Here is a 10,624-nt window from a genome sequence, read left to right as displayed (position 1 = left end):
CAACTGCTGAGTTGAAATCCACTTTGGGTGAATGCACAAGGGGCAGAGGAGCTGCTAGCAAGTTTCTTGGTAAAATTATGAGCAACATTTGTCACAAAAACTATAAAAGGAAATCATTACTAGATTGTTATCTGAGGGTCCACGACAGAATAACCATCAGACCTGCTTCGGATATATGTCAGCAATGAGATAATTATTATGCTTGAAATTAAGTTAACGACCACCATCATCATCATCGTTTAAAGTCCGCTTTCCATGCTAGCATGGGTTGGACGATTTTGACTGAGGGCTGGCGAACCAGACTCCAATCTGATCTGGCAGTTTCTACGGCTGGATGCCCTTTTTAAAGCCATACATATATATATATATGTATATGTATTTTGATTTGAAAACCCCACTAGAATGGGAGAAAGCGCTAATGAACTAAGTGATATGATATATATGTAAAAAATGTAATATATAAATAAATATCTGTAAATATAAACCATCCGATCTTCTGATTACCTCATTTCTTCTAATATATATATATACATATACATACATATATATATGTATGTATATATATATATACTATACATACATACATATGTATATATATATATATATATATATAGATAGATAGATAGATCCAGATGAATATGGTACTTAAGTTAAGTACCATATTATATCCATATGATGGATATATATATATATATATATATATATATATATATATATATATAAATATATGTGTATGTATATATATATACATGTACACATACACTCATATACATAATGCATATATACATACATACATACATACACACATATATGTGTGTGTGTATGTATATGTATGTATATATACACTTTCTGTCTGTATTAAGGCTACCATTGGTTTCATGCCAAGGAATACCTCAACAAATATCAAACATGGAACATTGGTGTTTGTCGCCATTTCAGATTATGTTGATCCCATGCGATAGGCTTAATAATTATTGAGGTGTTCTTTAACAAGAAACCAATGGTAGCCTTAATACACAAATAAAGAATCTTTATCCACCAATGCAATGTTGGGCACTCATTCTCATTGTTCAATATTCATATATATATACATGCTTGACTGCTAAATCTACAAGTTTATTTCATTCTCTCTCTTATTTTCTCTTATTCCTTTCTGCTGAAGAGCGTAAGCTCAAAACGCAAAAGACTTTTTTCACTTTCCTGAACATCAAACTAATACACCTGCTTGTTGTTCATACACCTGTCTTCATCTTTTGTTTTTCTATAAATTTCAACTATATATATACAAATACTCTTTACTCTTTTACTTGTTTCAGTCATTTGACTGCGGCCATGCTGGAGCACCACCTTTAGTCGAGCAAATCGACCCCGGGACTTATTCTTTGTAAGCCCAGTACTTATTCTATCGGTCTCTTTTGCCGAACCGCTAAGTGACGGGGACGTAAACACACCAGCATCGGTTGTCAAGCAATGCTAGGGGGACAAACACACACACACAAACACACACACATACACACACATACACACAACACACACACACACACACACACACACACACCACACACACACATATATATATATATATACATATATACGACAGGCTTCTTTCAGTTTCCGTCTGGGGCTATAGCAGAAGACACTTGCCCAAGGTACCACGCAGTGGGACTGAATCTGGAACCATGTGGTTGGTTAGCAAGCTACTTACCACACAGCCACTCCTGCGCCTACATATATATATATATATTTAATTGTTAATGCTTTCAAATCATGAAATCTGAAGAAGTGAATGGACCATTAGAATATTATTACATATTCTCATATATTATGGCAGATATTACATAGCATTGTATGAACCGCAAAACATTGTGTGAGATATGGAATAGATATTGTCCATTTATGGAAATAATTGTAATATCCATTTGACTTCTCCTTTCCTCATTTGAATTACCATTTCTCTTATTCACTCTGCAGGGTTTCTATTAAGTCTACCAGATTTTCACTTAGATTTGTGTCAAGCTCCGTTTAGCACCAGTTGAAGTCTTCTGGATCTTCTTTGATTTTAGAATATTATGCTAACCATAATCCTGCATATTTTGCTAATGAGGTGATAGCCAGGATTATAATTATCCCTTTACTCTATCTATCTATCTATCTATCTATCTACCTATCTATCTATCTGCCTTCCCCCTCCTGATCTGCTGACCATATCATCTCTTGCTGTTCAGGGTTTGCTCTGCATCTCATCAGCACCATCTTATCTTTTTCCCACCTATTTCTACCTACCTTTATAGAATGTGGGGTAGCCATGGATCTTCTCTATATAAAACACCTCTGCTTGTCCCTGGTATAAAGCCCCTCTCCCCATCCTTCAAATACTCTCCCTACTTAGTTGAAGGGTCTCTTTCCCTTTTCTTGTTCTTTCCTGTCTTTCAAGCTATTTGGCATCCTCACAAAAAGCACTCAGTACACACTGTAAAGTGGTTGGCATTAAGAAGACCCCCCATCCAATGAAACCGGGAACACAATGCGGCCCTGTTGCTCACAAAATCCTGTCAAACTGTCCAATCCATGCCAGCATGAGAAATGGATATTATATGATAATGATGATAACATTTGGGTGTAAAAGTTTAAATTCTTTTTTATTGCTTATTTAGGAAGAAGGGCAGTTTTTTGTGGCCCATTAAAATGCTGCAAACATTGGCTGGAGACAAGAGGACAACTAATCTTCAAACTAGAGGCCCTGGCCCGATGCAGTGAATTCTACTAAAGGCACCCAAGAACCAGGTGATGGTATTAAACCAGATCATGGATTAAGTCTGCCAATTAAGAAAGCTATGGCCTTGGTGAGATTAAATTTCAGAACACAAAGAACTGGAACCAAAATGACAAGACATTCCGTCGGATGCTCAAAGATTTCTCTCAGTCCATGAACCGAGACCGATTTACCGATCCTGAAAAATGAAAGACAAAGTTGGCTTTGACTGTATTTGAATTCACAACTCAACTAGAACACATTCTACAAAGAATTTCATCTGGTGATCTTACCGACTGCCAATTCCCTACCAATATTGACAATTGGAATAAAAATATTTCAATTAAGAATTGACTGTGTATATAAATAACACTGACGGTGTACATAACATTGACAATATACATAACATTGACTGTATGTGTGTGTGTGTGTGTGTGTGTGCATGTGTGTGTGTGTGTGTGTGTGTGTGTGTGAGAGAGAGAGAGAGAGAGAGAGAGAGAGAGACACTGAATGTGTACGTAGCATTGACAATGTACACAATATTGACCAGATGCATAGCACTGACAACATACATAACATTGACAATGTACATAATATTGACTGTGAACACGACACTGACGGCATACATTGACTGTGAATGTAATATTGTCAGTGTCCATAATGTTGACAGTGTACATAACATTGACAATTCATCTCAAATTGACAAGGTACTTAATACTGTGTTCATAACTCACTGAATGAGTTACCTTTTGTGTTTTTACCACTGCAATAACGCATGATCGATGATAATAACATGAAAGTAGGAAACAATGAAAGGCAAGGAGAGAAATGTGAAACAAGAGAAGGAAAAGAATTGCACGAATTTGCTTAAGTTAGTAATTTTTGCATTTTGAATGATTTTATCTGTAATATTTGTGATTATTTACACAGATGCATACATATCTATACGTTTCTATATTTATGCATATTCATATGTGTATATATATATATACACACACACACACGCACACATATATATATATACACACACACACACACACACACACACACAAAGACACACACACACACACACACACAAAGACACACACACACACACACACACACACATATATATACATATTTTTATGTATTCATTTACAAGCATATATGTATATATACGATGTCTGATCAATAAGTATCCGGACTGTTGCCATAGTAATGAAGCTAAAGCACACAGAGTGAAGCCGCTTGGCACAAATTGACCTTTCACTCTGCTGTGCATTAAATTTTTATGTTCTACCTCACTTCTGCTTTTTACAGCAGTGCTTGGAAGGAAGGTGTGTAGCATGTGATCATTGCATTGACCATCAAAGAGAAAGTTGTCATGGCAATATCTGCTCAGAATCCTACACAAAGTTGTAGAAAGTGTATGGAGAGGAGTGTATAAGCCGTACACAAGCGTACAAGTGGTTCAGACGTTTCCGAGATGGCTGAGAAAATGTTGATACTGACGAACATTCTGGGAGACCTGCAACCAGCAGAACTCAGAAAAACATCACAGCTGTGAGGGGAAATATTTGAATCATCATCTGCGAGTTATCGGAGGATGTGCAGAATAGTTTCAGTTCAATTCAATCCATTATCACTGAAGATTTGGGTATGAAACGCATGTCTGCCAAGTTTGTGCCAAAACTGCTTTCAACTGACCAAAAAGACACTTGGGTTTCAGTCACACAACATCTGCCTGATTGTGTCAAGAACGATGAAAACTTTTTGAAACCTTTGTGTAGGCCTCTGAGCAGGTATTGCTAAGCTTTTGACAAAATTCTACTCAACTTTCTCTGTCATGATCAATGTGGTGATCACACGCGACACACCTTCCTTCCAGGCACTGCTGTAAACAGCGGAAGAGCGCTTGAATGTTAAAACTTAGTGTGAAGCACAGCAGAGTTCAAGGTCAGTCTGTGCCAAGCTTCGTTACTATAGCAACAGTCCAGATACTTATTGATCAGACCACACACACACACACACACACACATATATACACATACACACACGTACATATTCATACATACATATAAGTATATATATATATATATATATATATATATATATATACATATATATATACATATATATATACATATATATATATATACACATATATATACACATATATATATACATACATATATATATATATATATACATATATATATACATATATATATATACACTATATATACACACATATATATATATATATATATATATATATATATATATATATATATATATATATATATATGATAAACAAAATGAATTGAGAATCATAAACGTTTCTTTTCCTTTCCTTCATTTTTAAAGAATAAACAAGGCAATAAAGTTGGAATAATTATAGTTTTTGTTCTTTTTTGTTTCTTTTTTTCTTCTGTTCATTAAAATAAATAATAAAATAAATTAATAGAATAAATTAATAAAATAAATAAATAATATAGTAACATTTGATTTGTGTGAAAATTTCAAAAAATAATGAAATGGACAGAAAAAGGTTTTTGTAAAAAATATTTTGAATGGCAAATTTGTTCAGGTAGAAATACTTTTTTTTTTGTTTGTTTATCTGTCTTGTAGATTTTTTTTTCTTCTTCATATAAGACAGAATTTTGTCCATGCTGAAATCTTCTGTCATGTAGGAGAGATGAAGATGAGTGAATTAATACGGATCACTTTTTTTTTTTTTTTTTAGCAGGGAGCATAAATTTTTCAAACACAGTTATTAATGGTTCTTCAGAATAATGGGAAGATAGAAAAAATTTCATGGAAAATGTGATGGTAATATCAGTGAAAATTTGGATTTTTGGTTTTGGATGGGCCATGAATTATTAACTTATAGTCATATAATGATTTCTCCTGGACTGGAGGCATAAAGCCAATATTTTCTTTTCTTTTTTCTTTTTTTTTTTACTTTTTTCCGAGGAAGTAATGGATATATTTGAGATTTTTGTGTATTTCTGTAATTTTTCATTTTTTTTTTACCAAACATTGTGTGGGGGTGGGAGCAGGGGCAGAGGGAGATTAGAGAAGCCTACTTGGATTTGAAAACACCACTTATAAAGTGGTGAGTATAAATACTGATTTCTAACGTCAGCATATGGCCAGAAATTTGTGAGGAGAATCTAGAGATGATTAAATCAACCCCAGGATTTGACTGCTACTTTATTTAATGAATTCCTGGAAGGATGAAAGGCAAAGTCAACCTCATGAGGATTTGAACTCAGATCATGAAGGATCATAACCAAATGCTGCAAGACAGGTATTTTGCTTGACACTCTACTGATTCTGCTACACAGTCCAGAAAATAATGATTTTATTACGAATGAGGTAGAAAGCTGATTCTGCAATACATTACTGGTACATATTTTATTGCCTGTGGATTGAATGGGAGTTTTAAAGAGAGAGATAGGAAGTGAGAGAGAGGGAGAGAGAGAGGTGGGGGGAACCTTACATATTGATTTCTTGGGATTAGGCACTAGGGGTGGGTTATACCATACATCCACCAATTATGGTAAATTGTCATTGTAATTTTTTGTTGTTGAAGTTTAATAACAATAATATGGTTGTAATGTTTTTCAAATGCACAAACACACTTGGAAACCCAAAAAAAAAAGTTAAGGGGTTAAGGGTGGAGTTACATTACGTATTGGAATAGCCGAAATTTAGGGTGGTTCCTGTTTATACTAGAGTCATAGGTTTAGCATCAAAACACACCCTGTGGCAACTGCTAAATGCTACTCATTCATGGATACCTATCCTGTGATTTGTCATTTAGACCAGGGGTTCTCAACCATTTATGGACCCCTTTGATAAATATTTTATTCTGGTGGATGCTCATAGCCATTCTGTGTTTAAGAACTGGTTTTATAGAAACTTCTTTCAAGATTCCTCTTTTGTTTTTCACCCATTAATTTGTGTAGGTTGAACGATGTAAAATGTTAGAGGAAGAAGCTTAACTTGCGATTCATACCAATACATACATCTAAAGCAACATTTTTTCAGGGGCCCTTAAAATACTATTGTAGACCCCCAATTTAATATTTTGTTGTGTGAACTCCCAAAAATCTTATCTGAATCTTCAGGGGCCATATGGACCCTGGCTGAAATCCACTGATTTAGAAGAAGACAAATATAAAACACAAACCCCAACAATTTATCAAAATCACAGCATTTCATAATTTACTCAGTTTTCCTTCACACGTTCTGTACAGAACTTGGTAATTTAGATAAGGCAATGTGAGTTACATTTCTTCGCCATGTTGTATCTCCCATCTCTTCTGTTTCTATTTCCTTGCCACTTCTATGAACCTTTGCTCTCCTTAATCCTACTAAACACCAGTGATTGTCCCCTGTCACTTTCTCCCCCATCTCTCTGCTATCAATACCTATTTCTTTACTACCCACAAGGGGCTAAACACAGAGGGGACAGACAAACGGATTAAGTCGATTATATCGACCCCAGTGCATAACTGGTACTTAATTTATCGATCCCGAAAGGATGAAAGGCAAAGTCGACCTCGGCGGAATTTGAACTCAGAACGTAACGGCAGGCAAAATACCTATTTCTTTACTACCCACAAGGGGCTAAACACAGAGGAGACAAACAAGGACGGACAAACGTATTAAGTCGAATACATCAACCCCAGTGCGTAACTGGTACTTAATTTATCGACCCCGAAAGGATGAAAGGCAAAGTTGACCTCAGCGGAATTTGAACTCAGAACGTAGTAGCAGATGAAATACGGCTAAGCGTTTCATCCGGCATGCTGACGTTTCTGCCAGCTTGCCGCCTTTATCCAGCTACTGTCAATACCACCAACCCTGCTCAGTTTCACTATAAAAGATGCCAGGCACCCATCAGGCTACTACAGAGCAGCATTAACTGTGGGTCGGAACCTGAAACCATGGGGTTGCAAAATGAGCTTCTGGCACCCTATGATAAAATATGATAAAATAAACAAAAAATATGGTAAAATATTTATTCAATCCTGTCTGTGGCTATCCATGACCTAATGGCTTACAGGGACAGGGACCATACTCTTTCTTTTATGATTTTTCATTTAGAAGAGGTAGATATCATTAAAGACATAATCTTAACAATTTATCCAAATCACAGAATTTTGTTTTTATATTTTTCTCACTGTTCTCCATCACATGTTGAGGGTGAGAAATAGTTGATTGGTTGTTCAATTGTCCCATTGTGTGGCACTTTGGACAGGGGTCTTCTTCTATAGCCTTGGGCTGAGTAAAGCTTTACTAGTGGATTTGGTGGATGGAAACTGAGAGAAGCCTATTGTACATGAGTGGGTGTATTATTGTCTCCTTGCCTTGACGTCATGTGATAGTTGTAAGTAAGTGTCACTATCATGTAAGCACTGTCCTTCATTACCAATCTTCCAAGACACGGCTGGTCACAGGAAAATATTACCTTGCCTGGAAGCAGGCAAGGGTTGACAACATGAAGGGTTTACAGATGTGCAAAATCTGCCTCAACAAATTCTGTCCAACCCATGTGACTATGGAAAAGTGGATTTTAAAGTGATGATGATGATGATGATGATGATGATGATGATCTGGTTTTTGAAAAAGTCTGTTAGTGTATGTTTACAATAAAGATGCATAGCATGAATTGCTTTAACTTGATGCCAATGAGTCACATTTAGGATACTTAAATCAGTTTGCATTGTATAAAGATGAGAACATCTCTCCAGCCCTTCACTGGATAAGGTGCTAGTCTATATCACAGATACTTTCCCCAGATTTATACACTGATAATCTTGTTGGTTTCAGAAAACTGCTGTGTTACCCTATGAGACTTATTTACAGATGAAGGACTGAAACCTTATCAAAGACAAACCGGAACAAAACCATAGCCTTTGCTGGCAATTGTTGTTTAACCTCAACTTTGATTGACCATGCCCACAATCAAAGACATCTCAGCTGTGCCCATCACATCTTGTTTCCTGGCATAGTCTATTTAGGACTAACTTATCCAATATGACTTTCCTTTTAACATAGAAAGATCCACTGATGAACATGTTTATAAAATCAAAACCCAGTGCAGCACCCATGACTTTCAAAAACATTTCTTCATACTCAGAATTGTTAAAGCAATGAAACAAACTATTAATATTGGTTGTTAGCTATCAGGATATTGGATCCTTCACAGAATTCCATGTTTCCCAAAATTTACAAACACTACACCTCTTGTGTCTATGCACCTTTTTTATCATTACGGCTCTTTTACCATTCATTTTTCTGTCCTTTAGCATTTTATCCTGTGTACTATGCCTGCATTTTTCATTATTATTGCTAACTTCCTTGACTCTTTTTCTGACAAGTCGTAGTGCACCTGAACATTGCATGCAATTAGCTGGTTATTATATTAGCACATAGGGATACAGTCCAGCAAATAACACAACAATGGTCTGAGAATGTTACCAGGACGACATTCTCACATTTGTTTAACCATCTTTTTTATTCATATTCTTCCATGATGCACCTAATTCTTTTAAATGCAAGAAACACCGGATGAATTTCTCAAACAATGGTTAAAGGAGAAAGAGGAGAAAGAGAAGGAGGAGGAGGTAATGATGATATATTAATTAAAAAAATAATTGATTAACATTCAAAACAGTTTTTTTCCTGTCCAAATTTAACAACATCAATTATATAACTAAATGACAATGAGTGACATGATTAAATGACTCTGACTAATGATTAATAAGTCAAAACTCCAAATCCTATTACAGTACTATGCTTTTTCCAAGGAGAAAATACCTAAATTACTGTAGGTAGGCTCAGTTCACTAGGCTGTAAACAGGAACCATGAAGTAGTAGACACAGCTGTGATTAGGGAAAGTGAGCAACACTGAATAAATAGATTCAGCATTGAATAAATACAGACCGCAGTGAATAGATAAAGGCAGCATTGAATAAATGAGTGTTTCATTGGCTGATGGGACATAGTTTAATTGTTCTGTGAACTGACAGAAGCCAGTGGGTAACTGCACAAATATAGTCTTCTTCTGAACTCCTAATTGGAGACCAAGTCATTAGCAATGACAGGGCTGTTCAAAAATGTTATATTAAAAGGCAGAATTCCACAATATCTTTCAAAAAGTCTTCAAAAGCTTGCAGAGGTTTCAATAAAAGTGCCACCAGATTCTGACCACATCCACACGCACGTGCGTGCACACACACACACAAGAAACAAATTGGGAAACATGTTTGGTTTTCTTTTTTTTTTAATATCCCTTAATATTGGAATTATCTTCCATCTTCCTCTGTTTCCATTTCAAAGCAAATATCACAGCCAAATTAAATAATATTGTAAAATAATAAATACCCAAATTTTGATATATGAATATTTAATATATGATACATGCACACACACACACGTGCACGCTCTCTCTCTCTCTCTCTCTCTCTCTCTCACACACACATACACACACATAGAGGCAAGCACATACACATATATATAATATATATTTAATGTTTTATGTATCTAAATTGTTTATCCATACAATTGCCTCCATGTGTGTGTGTGTGTGTGTATAAATCACACATAAAACAAATATACACATGCATACACATCCACACACATCCACCACAGCAAATATATATATATTTCTACATATGTTTTCATAAAACTGTGTGTGTACATGCATGTGGTAAAATATATCTGTGTATATATATTGTCACAACCATGGTTATTAATACAGAAATATACTAAGAGGCTATTTTGAAGAGATAGCAGAGAATTGAATTGTGTCTGAATAGCAACAGATTATAGATCCATGCTCCATGGACTTTTGATCATCCCTCAAAGACATTCAG

At 35.4% G+C, this 10,624-nt stretch overlaps 1 protein-coding gene across 5 annotated transcripts in view; it reads right to left on the bottom strand.

Moving 5' to 3' along the window:
* Positions 1 to 2,045: 2,045 nt before the first annotated feature.
* Positions 2,046 to 10,624, bottom strand: part of LOC115223776 (ELKS/Rab6-interacting/CAST family member 1) — a 205,753-nt gene continuing 197,174 nt past the window's right edge. For 3 of the 5 annotated variants that reach the window (XM_036513003.1, XM_036513006.1, XM_036513007.1), the window contains exon 18: positions 2,046 to 3,225. The gene's annotated coding sequence lies outside the window, so the exon portion shown is untranslated. The remainder of the gene's footprint in view (positions 3,226 to 10,624) is intronic. The other 2 variants (XM_029794444.2, XM_036513004.1) reach the window with 2 other exon arrangements.

The sequence above is a fragment of the Octopus sinensis genome, linkage group LG24 (assembly GCF_006345805.1).
Source record: "Octopus sinensis linkage group LG24, ASM634580v1, whole genome shotgun sequence".
NCBI lineage: Eukaryota > Metazoa > Mollusca > Cephalopoda > Octopoda > Octopodidae > Octopus > Octopus sinensis.
The sequence above is the reverse complement of the archived record's forward strand: the minus strand, read 5'-3'. Positions and strand labels throughout refer to the sequence as shown.